Genomic DNA, 9,019 nt, shown 5'->3' with positions numbered 1-9,019 from the left:
GGAAGAGCCGAGAAAACGGGCACATCCTGCAGGGGCAGCAGGTGTAGCGGGCACCGGGGCCGCAGCCGGTCACGGCCCGCTGGACACACAACGCCGGCCACGGGCCCTGGGTCCTGTTCATGCCCATCAGGATGGGCCTGTTCCCGTGCTTCTATGGAAGGACCCACATCCTGTAAGAGAAAAGCAAACACAGACGCAGACCTGGAGTACAGCCCTTTATTAAATCTCTGTCCACCAGCAGGAAGGGGCAGCACGGGCGGCATAGACTTGCGGGGAAATTCCTGCTGCCCAACAGTGGTCTGGGCTTGAGTCGGCTGAGAGTCCCCTGAGGAGAGAGAGCGCGGGTAGTCTTGTCACAGGGACACGAGTCCCACCCGGGCTGCCCCCCTAACCCAGCTCCAGCCCTTCCCCCCAGAGCACCCCCATCCCTGTGGCCTGGGGTTCCCGGGGTCCAGATGGGCTGCGAAGCCCCCACCTGCACTATCTGAAATGAGTCCCAAGGGTCCATCAGGGTGACCAGAGGCCAGACCCAACCCCTTTGGGTAGGCCAGATGTTGGGGTTCGAGGTTCTTACCTCTTTCCATTTCCCGCGTAGTAGTCCCTCGAACATCGCTGATTCACACACCACCACTATCTACCAGCACCTCAAAGGGATCCTTCTCCTGCAGCAGGAAGAAGAGGGTCGTGGAGTGGGGCTCTGGATATCACACACAGACCCAAGAGGTCACCAGGAGGGACCAGCTGGCCCGTGTTTGCTTCAGCGGAACCTCGGGGGAGCAGAGAGACCTGGAGGGGCTCCCAAGGGGGCAGAGCCCTCGAGAGAAGGAGGCGCTTCCCGGCGGGGAGCATCAGAGGGAGAGGAGCTGTGGGTGCCCGCTGTGGACACTCGGGAGGAACACGGGGGCCTGGGGCTGGCACAGGCGGAGGAAATCGACAGGGGGCGCTGTGGGGAAGGGGGGAGTGCCTGGAAGTCTAGGTCGGGGCTGGCCAATCAGGAGCCGGGGAACAAGGGAGATGCTGAGGCACCGGAAACCTATCCCGGTGCTCAGCGCCCTGCAGCACCAGTGGGCGCTCAGGCTCATCTGCTTAAGGAAGGCCGGGACTGTTTGTTCCTCCAAAGGCGAAGCTTTCACTGCAGATATCCCCTGGGTGTCACCAGAAGGGGCTTCTGCAGTAGGAAGTGGATCCTGGCGGGGGTGGGGACCCTTCATGGAGCAGGAGAGACAGAGAATGTTCCCTGTGTGGGCACGCTCAGCAGAGCAACTGTCACCCTGAGATTGCCTGACCGCCAAGCAATCTTCTTCATAAATCTCCTGTGTCCTACTTCACCGATTTCACAAGGAAAAAACTGAGGTCACTGTGTAAAAGACTCATCCAAAGCTACTCCACGATGATTCTGAGATGCCTTAGAGGGGTACTAAGGACTTCAGAGAGAGGGGAAACAACACCGCAAACAGACCAAAGGGAATATTGTAAGGCGAAAACAGCAGATGTCGGTGAAACTGAGCATTTAACTCAGGAGAGAGAAGAATGCAACCCCACTCCAGGGGTAAAAGGAAAAGTTTCAGGGGTGAAGGCAGCTGCCTTGCAAGGGTGAGGCCCGATGTGCTCCAGCACCACAAAAAAAGGGGCTGATGCTGATGCCCCAGTGCTCGTGTGTGTGCATGTGTATGTGTGTGTCTCTGTGTGTGTGTGTCTGTGTGTGTGTGTGCTCACAGAAGCCCCACCAGACAAGCTCAAAGGACTGTCAGCACCACAATTCATCAGAGTGACCTGAGAAATCACACAGGTTGGGCCATCACCACGACATCCCCTGGACACGGAGGTGCCCAGACATCCTCAGTAACTGACTGAGCCCCATCCTGGGCTCCACATTCCCAAAATGTCTGATTACCGCACAAAAAAAAAAAAACCCCTTTTTCCAGGGTCCTCCTCTTCTTTACAAGGAGCCTTCTGCCCTTTTGGGGTGTCCATAGGGTGGGATCACAGGGGTCAGTAGCCGGACAACAGCAGGGAGGAACAAGGGGAGCTGCCCCTATGCACAGGACCCACACTGCTCCCCGCCAACTCCTCTATTCCTGTTTTCTCTCCTGTCCACACCTAGTATTGCTCTGCCACCCCTGAGGTGCCCGGGTGCAGCCCAGGGTCTTTCTTATGCCAGGCATGTGCTCTGCCTCTTCACCCACAGCCCCGGCCCTTCCTCTGCCCAATCGTCACAGCCCCCATCCTCTGGGTTCTCGGATCTCTGTCAAGTGTCAGGCTCTCTGAAGAATAAGAGCCACCTCCACTGTGGGGTGGCCTCTCCCTGACCTCTCCAGTGAGATCCAGGCCTGTGTGGCTGGTGCATGGGATCACATACCACCTATCGTGCAGCTTCTAGCCTGAGTGGACAGATACTGAGCAAGGTGGGCCTCAGTTTCTCCATCCGTGAAATGGGTGACAGAACCTGCTTCTCACCAGTGATAAGTAGAGCTCAGCTTCATCTTCATCTTCAAAGGCTGAGCTGGTGTCACTTTATCTCCCACCCCAACCGTGACTTTGGAGGGTGCACAGTGGCTCTCTGTCCAGTCATGCCCAATCACCCTCTGGTCAGTACAGTCAGGGGGGACAAGGCTTAGGATGGGGACATGGCTGGGAAAAGGGACACACCTGAGCATGATAGGAAATTCCATAGCGTAGCTCCATGGCAAATTTCTCACAGTTCAGCTCGAACTGGCTGTAGGGTCTCTCCTTCCCCACCTGTGCCAAGGCCATTCGGGCGATCTTCGCAGGAGGCCATACTGGGAACTTCCCATCATACTTGTTATTGATCCAGAAGTCACACTCGGCAGCCACGTCTGACAGCAGCTCCTTCTTCACCACAGCTGGAGGTAGTATGTCTGACAGAGACCTGACATTCTTTGGTCCTGATTTCCTGCAGTCTGTGGGTCACAAGAGAGGACTCAGTGGTCACCCTGCACAACCCCACGGAGTCCACCCTCTCCCAAGTAAGCCACCCCATGGCCCCTTTCCCTACAGAGGGGATGAGCCCAGAAGGACTGACACTTGCTGACTCTGACCCAAAATTGAGTCCACTGAGCCTGGGTCTCTGGCGAAGGCTTTAGAGTCCCCAGACTCTCTTCCTCTCATTTGTTTTCTAAGGGGCAGAGGGAAGCTGGGTGGAACCTGGGTCTCCCACATGACCATGCCCTCCTCCCTGACCCAAGCCTCAGCTCACTGCAGGTTCTGAAGCAGAGGTCGGGAGTTCTTCCAATGCCCCAAAACAGATGTTGCTGGAATTGTTGCATGAAGGTGGGTGACATGGGCACAGGTGACTGATGCCAGCTCCTGGTCCCAGCTCACCACCCACTTACTTGCGGCCAGTCACCAACCCTGCAATGCCCTGAGTCCCAGCTGGGAGGCCTCAGCAGGCTAAGGCAGACCGTCCAGGGCAGGAGATGTCCAAACTCAGCACTATAGCATTGTCGCATTATCCCCCCGTTGTTCATCAGTTTGTTCGAGGGTGCTCAGTAACATTGTGAGACTTGTTGTTACTGTGTTTGGCATATCGAATGTCATGAGTAGCTTGCCAGGCTTCTGCTGTGTGGGACAGATACTCTTGGTAGCTTGCTGGGCTCTCTGAGAGGGGCGGAGGAATCGAACTCGGGTCGGCGGGCTGGTGGTGTGCAAGGCAAACACCCTACCTGCTGCGCTATTGCTCCAGCCCGTTCAAACTCTGCATTATCAAATTCCTGGTTCTCTTCTAAAGCTTCCCCAGGAGCCCAATGTCTGACTCAGCTTCTCTAGGGGCTGTCTGTGTGGGATGGGGGTTATTGCTGTCCTTCAACATTGATCATCACCAAAGGGCAATTCAACACCGTGTCTGGTTCAGCTTCTCCAGCTTCAGGAGCAGGTAGGGGTGCAGGAGACCCCAAAGGCACTATAGGGACCTGTGGCATCCCTCCCAGCCGGAAGGGGAGGCTTCAGGCTGGAGAGGAACCTGGGCACCAAATTGGGCAGGGAGGCACGGGGCTCACCAGTAGACTTTGCACCCTCATGGGACAGCCTGGCTCCATGATGGGGCACCCTAGAAATATTCTGGGTTCTGGAGATGGGACTTGGAGGGACGCTGCTTGGCATGCTCTGACCAGGTTCCACGCAGGCGACACCTGGTCCAGGAGCAATACCGGGTGTGGCTGGGGACCACCAGCACTGCAGGGCCTGAGCATCACCACAGCCTCTGTCCTGGGAGGAACCCAGAACAGGAAGAACATGAACTGAGGGTGGGACCTCAATGCCTCCCGAGGATTATTCCAGAAGACTCCCTAAAATTTATACCAAGATACATTTATGTGTGTGTGTGTGTGTGTGTGTGTGTGTGTGTGTAAAAACACCCTACACTGAAATCTGTCTCAATATTTCTGACCCCAGATTTCTCCTTCAGATCTCCCCTCTCTGGAATTTCTGGCAACTGAAGATCAGCACGTGACAGGCTATCAGGGAATAGCACTTGTCATTGTGGCCTCAGTGCTAGTCCCATGTCCAGGTCTGCAAGGGAACAAGCACAGTGTATCAGCAAAACCAACAGTCATGTCAGGACATCCTCAAGAGAGGCCCCGTGCTTACCTGGGTTAGTCAGATGGACCACGTAATTGTCTCCCACATACACGGCCCAATGGTCATATTCCAGCGAGTGATTGTTGAATTTACCACCACGGGAAAACTCAATCAGGTCTCCAAATATGGGCTCAAGACAGATTATCCTCTGCAAAAGAAAAAGGGACAGAGGGAGGTGAGTCGTTGACAGGGAACATACTAGAGCATTCTACATCCACCACAATTGTAAGGAGATAGGATCAGGTGAGAATCCTCCTTTTCCTATCTGCAGGAAGTGTAGAGGACGAGGCTTCCGTCACCATAGAGAGGCATCCCACTTTCTTGGGGGAGCTGAGGTGGAATGAACCTTCAGGACAGAGTTGACAAGGTCCCTAGAGGAGCTGTGAGAGGAGACTCACAAGGAGGAGTGCACAGTAGGTGGGAGCCCCCTCCTTGCACGGAGCAGATCTGTGTCAGTGAGGGAGGCCTGTTTCCCAGGAGGTCTAGGTTCTCTAGGCCATTGTCCCCCCATCTTCTGGTCCCAGGGTGACCTCATGTTCTGAATCTCAGGCCAGCCTGTGGACACTGAGCTTAGCCCCTGCCCACGTGGGCCTCACTCCCGGGAGTCACAACTGCCCCCACAGAGGAGGGGACTCAGGGTCAGGAAAGGCAGGAGCCTGTCAGCCTCTCCTCCGGGAGAGACGCCGAGATTGTATCTGAGTGTTTACCCCAGTGCACCCCGAGACCCCCACAATCCCAAGGGCAAGCCCCGCGCAGCTGCAATCTGGGTCCAGGCAAGAGGCAGAAGGGGGAGACCAGGAGGAGCTGGAGAGCTTGGGGGGCTGTGCCCCTGTGGAGCAGCATGAGCAGGGAGACTGTGCCCTGGTCCACTGCAGAATGGGGGCGCCTTCACAGGAGTTTCTGGGTGTGCCCTGGGTCTGGCCACACCTGCTGCCGTTGCCTCAGCTGAGCCAGGTGCCCTGAACAGGAATTGCGCTGTCCCCTGAGACCTTGGGAGAAATGATGGACTCAGGCCTTTGACCAGGGGTCAGAGTCAACGTCGGGGGCGGCAAAAAGACAGAGCGAGCACTTCAGCCCCTGAAAAAATTTTTAGCCCCATTTGTTGCTCTTGCACAGCGGGTAGGGGCTTTACCTTTCACGCAGCCAATATGGCCAGCCCGAGTTCGATTCCTTCGCCCCCTCAGAGAGCGCGGCAAGCTATCGAGAGTATCTCGCCCACACAGCAAAGCATGGCAAGCTCCCTGTGACTTATTCGATATGCCAAACACAGTAACAAGTCTCACAACGTTACTGGGCCCGCTCGAGCAAATCGATGAACAATGGGAGGACAGTGACAGTGAAAGTTGTTGCTCTTTATTAAAATAAAGAGGCTCTGGAGACACCCCGAGACCATTGTTCCTCTCGGTGAGATTCGCTGCTGTGGGTTCAGCCTTTGGTGACCTTTGATGCATTCCAGCACTCCAGGAATGTGTGTGTGTGTGATCACAACACCTCTTCAGAGGTGCTTAAAGAGACTGTCAGCACCACAGTTCATCAGAGTAGCCAAGCTACCACAGGGGCTGGGGTCAGCACCGTGCTGTCCCCTGGTTATCCGGGTGCCCAGAACAGTCTCAGTAACCACCTGGCTCCTTCATTGGTCAAATCCACTTTCTCCAGGGTACTCGACCTCCTTACAGGGGTCCCTGTGCCCCCTTAGAGTGTCCAGGGATCAGCATCCTGGACACCACAAGGGAGGACCCAGGCGAGCTGCCTCTGTTCAGACAGGACCAGCCTCCAGGGGGCGCCCTCAGCCTCTCTGCCCCTCGAGATGGCCACTGGGAATCGGACCTTGGCAGTGACAGAGTAGTTAGTTTAGGTCAACACTGTCAGCTTTTCTTGAAGAGACAGGGAGGCTGATCTTACCCTGGGGGACAATTGTGCCCAGTGGACGATACACTGACCGGCAGACACTGAGACTGAGTGCGGGGCAAGGGGGTGCCCAAGCTGTGGGCAGTGCCTGTGCTCCAAACCACCTCCTCTTCAGGGTCACACTCCCCACCAAGTCCTCCATTCCTGTTTTCTCTCCTGCCCACACCTACTATTGCTCTGCCTGCCCCTGAGGTGCCTGGGGTGCAGCCTAGGGTCTGATGCATGCCAGGCATGAGCTCTGCCTCTTCACCCACAGACTGGCCCCTCCTCTGCCCAACCTGACAGCCCCTGTCCCCTGGGCACTCGCCTCCCTGACCAGGGTTGGGCTCAAACCAATGTAAACCTGGCATCCACTGCTGGGCTGCCTCTCCCTGACCCCTATACGGACGTCAAGGCCTTTGTGGCAGCTGCCCTGGAGTCATATCCCACCTCCAGGGCAAGTGCTAGAGTGTGGATGATACCTGAAGCACTGTGGGCCTCAGTTTCTCCATCTGTGAAGTGGATGAGAAAATTTTGCTTCTGAGTAGTGTGTCCAGCCTAGCCCCATGTGCTGAGACCATGCTGGTGCCCCTCCACTTCCCACCCAGGCGGTGACATTTGAGAAGGGGGACAGTGGCGTCTGTCTGTCCAGCTCATGCCTGGAAGTCTGTCTGATCCAGAACAGTCAGTGTAGACAATCCTGGGGATGGGGGCAATGGTTGAGGACACACCTTGTCGGAGATGGGTTCTCCATAGCGCAGCTCCGTGGCGAAGTGCTCACAGTTCTTCTCGCTGAAACTGTAGGGCCACTCCTGCCCCACCAGCTCAGAGGCTATTTGGACGATGTTCTGAGGAGATCTCACTCGGCGCTTACCATCGTGTTTGTTATTGACCCGGTACATGCCCCCCACCTCCGACAGCAGCTGCTTCTTCACCACGGATTGGGTGTCTTGGACAGACGCCGCCAAAGTCGATTTCACAGTCGGAATCATAGTGTCTATAGGGTCACAAGAGGGGACTCAGGGTTAACCCTGCACAACCACAGGGAGTCCAGCAGCCCAAATAAGTCACCCTGGGACCCCTGACCCCATGGAGGGGATGAGCCCAGAAGGGCTGACACCCGCCTGCTCCACTCACACCGGGGCCCACTGGGTCTGCCTCTGGCAAAGGCTTTGGAGTCCCCAGAGACTCATCCCCTCATTTCTTTTCTAAGGGACAAAGGAAAGCTGTGCGGAACCCAGGTATCCCACACTGACATGCCCTCCTCCGTTACCCAGCCCCCGTCCCCTCATTCCTGGTTCTGAAGCAGAGGCCGGGAGTCTTTTAAATGCCCCAAGGTGGATGTTGCTGGAATTGTCCCATAAAGGTGGGTGACACGGCACAGAGCCAAGCTAGCCGAAACTGACAACTGGCCCGGGCCATCATCCAACTGCCAGCCCACCCCTGGGCACTTCTCCTTGAGCTTCAGAGTGTCCAGTTAGGTGGAGAGAGAGATGCAGGGACAACCACAGTCAGCGGGGTATTGCTCTTTCCATGACCCTGTGGCAGTGCTTAGTGTTCAGGAACTCCTGCTTCCTGTCCCCTGTCCCTGCAGATCAGTAGCTACAGAGGACACTGGGTTCGGGAAGGGCCGTGTCCCCTGGACAGGCGCTGAGTGACTCCTACTCTCTAACTGTACGTGTCCACAGCCTGTCCAGGAACTTCTGGCTACAGAAGATCAGCTGCTGTTGGGCCTACAGTGGACAGCCCTGGTCATGCGGCCTCAGTGCTGTGCCTGCTGGCCAGAACTGCAGGGAGACCAGCACAGTGTGAACCGAACCCACAGTCACCTCAGCCCATCCTCTATAGAGACCCTATCCTTACCAATGCCAGCCAGTAAGACCACGTAATCATCTCCCATATACACGCCCCAGTGCTCTAAACCACGTCTGGAAATCTCAATCAGGTCTCCAGGTTTGGGCTCAGGACCGACTCTATTCTGCAGACAAAAAACAGAGACAAAAAGAGGACAGTCCTTTACAGGGATGGTTCTAGAATATTCTATATCTTCCAGACCTGCTAGGAGCCAGGTCAGTTGCTGAATCCTGCTGTTCTCTGCAGCAAATGGGTGGAGGGGACTTCCTCACCAGGAGAGAAGAAATCCCCTGTCCTGAGGTTTCGGGCTGGGGAGAGGGGGACAGGGTCCCCAGAGGAGCCATGAGAGGGGCTCACAGGGAGGGGTACACAGTGGGCGGGAGCCCCCTCCCTGCACGGAGCAGGTTTGTGTCAGCGATGGAGGCCTGGTCACCAGGAGGTCTAGATACTCACCCAGGCCATCGTCCTCCCCATCTGCTGGTCCCGGGTGACCTCATGTTCTGACCCCCAGACCATCGTGAGGAAGATAAGCTCAGCCCTTGCCCACATGGCCTCACTCCCGGGAGTCAGAGCTGCCCCCACAGAGGAGGGTACTCAGGGTCAGGAAGGGCAGGAGCCTGTCAGCCTCTCCTCCGGAAGAGACACCAGGACTGTATCTGAGTGTTTTCCCCCGTACCACCCG

The 9,019-nt window shown here is 56.4% G+C and overlaps 1 long non-coding RNA gene across 1 annotated transcript; it reads right to left on the bottom strand.

Annotated features, from left to right (window-relative positions):
• Positions 1-212: 212 nt before the first annotated feature.
• LOC130039758 (uncharacterized) lies at positions 213-2,712 on the bottom strand. Its single transcript, XR_008794950.1, has 3 exons — positions 2,650-2,712; positions 575-662; positions 213-325 (listed from the first exon to the last, which is right to left on the bottom strand). It is a non-coding gene; the product is annotated as an uncharacterized LOC130039758 (long non-coding RNA).
• Between the last annotated feature and the right edge of the window lie 6,307 nt (positions 2,713-9,019).

Source organism: Sorex fumeus, unplaced genomic scaffold, assembly GCF_029834395.1.
Source record: "Sorex fumeus unplaced genomic scaffold, SorFum_2.1 ptg000093l, whole genome shotgun sequence".
Taxonomy (NCBI): Eukaryota; Metazoa; Chordata; class Mammalia; order Eulipotyphla; family Soricidae; genus Sorex; species Sorex fumeus.
This window is presented reverse-complemented; position numbering and strand designations above follow the sequence as displayed.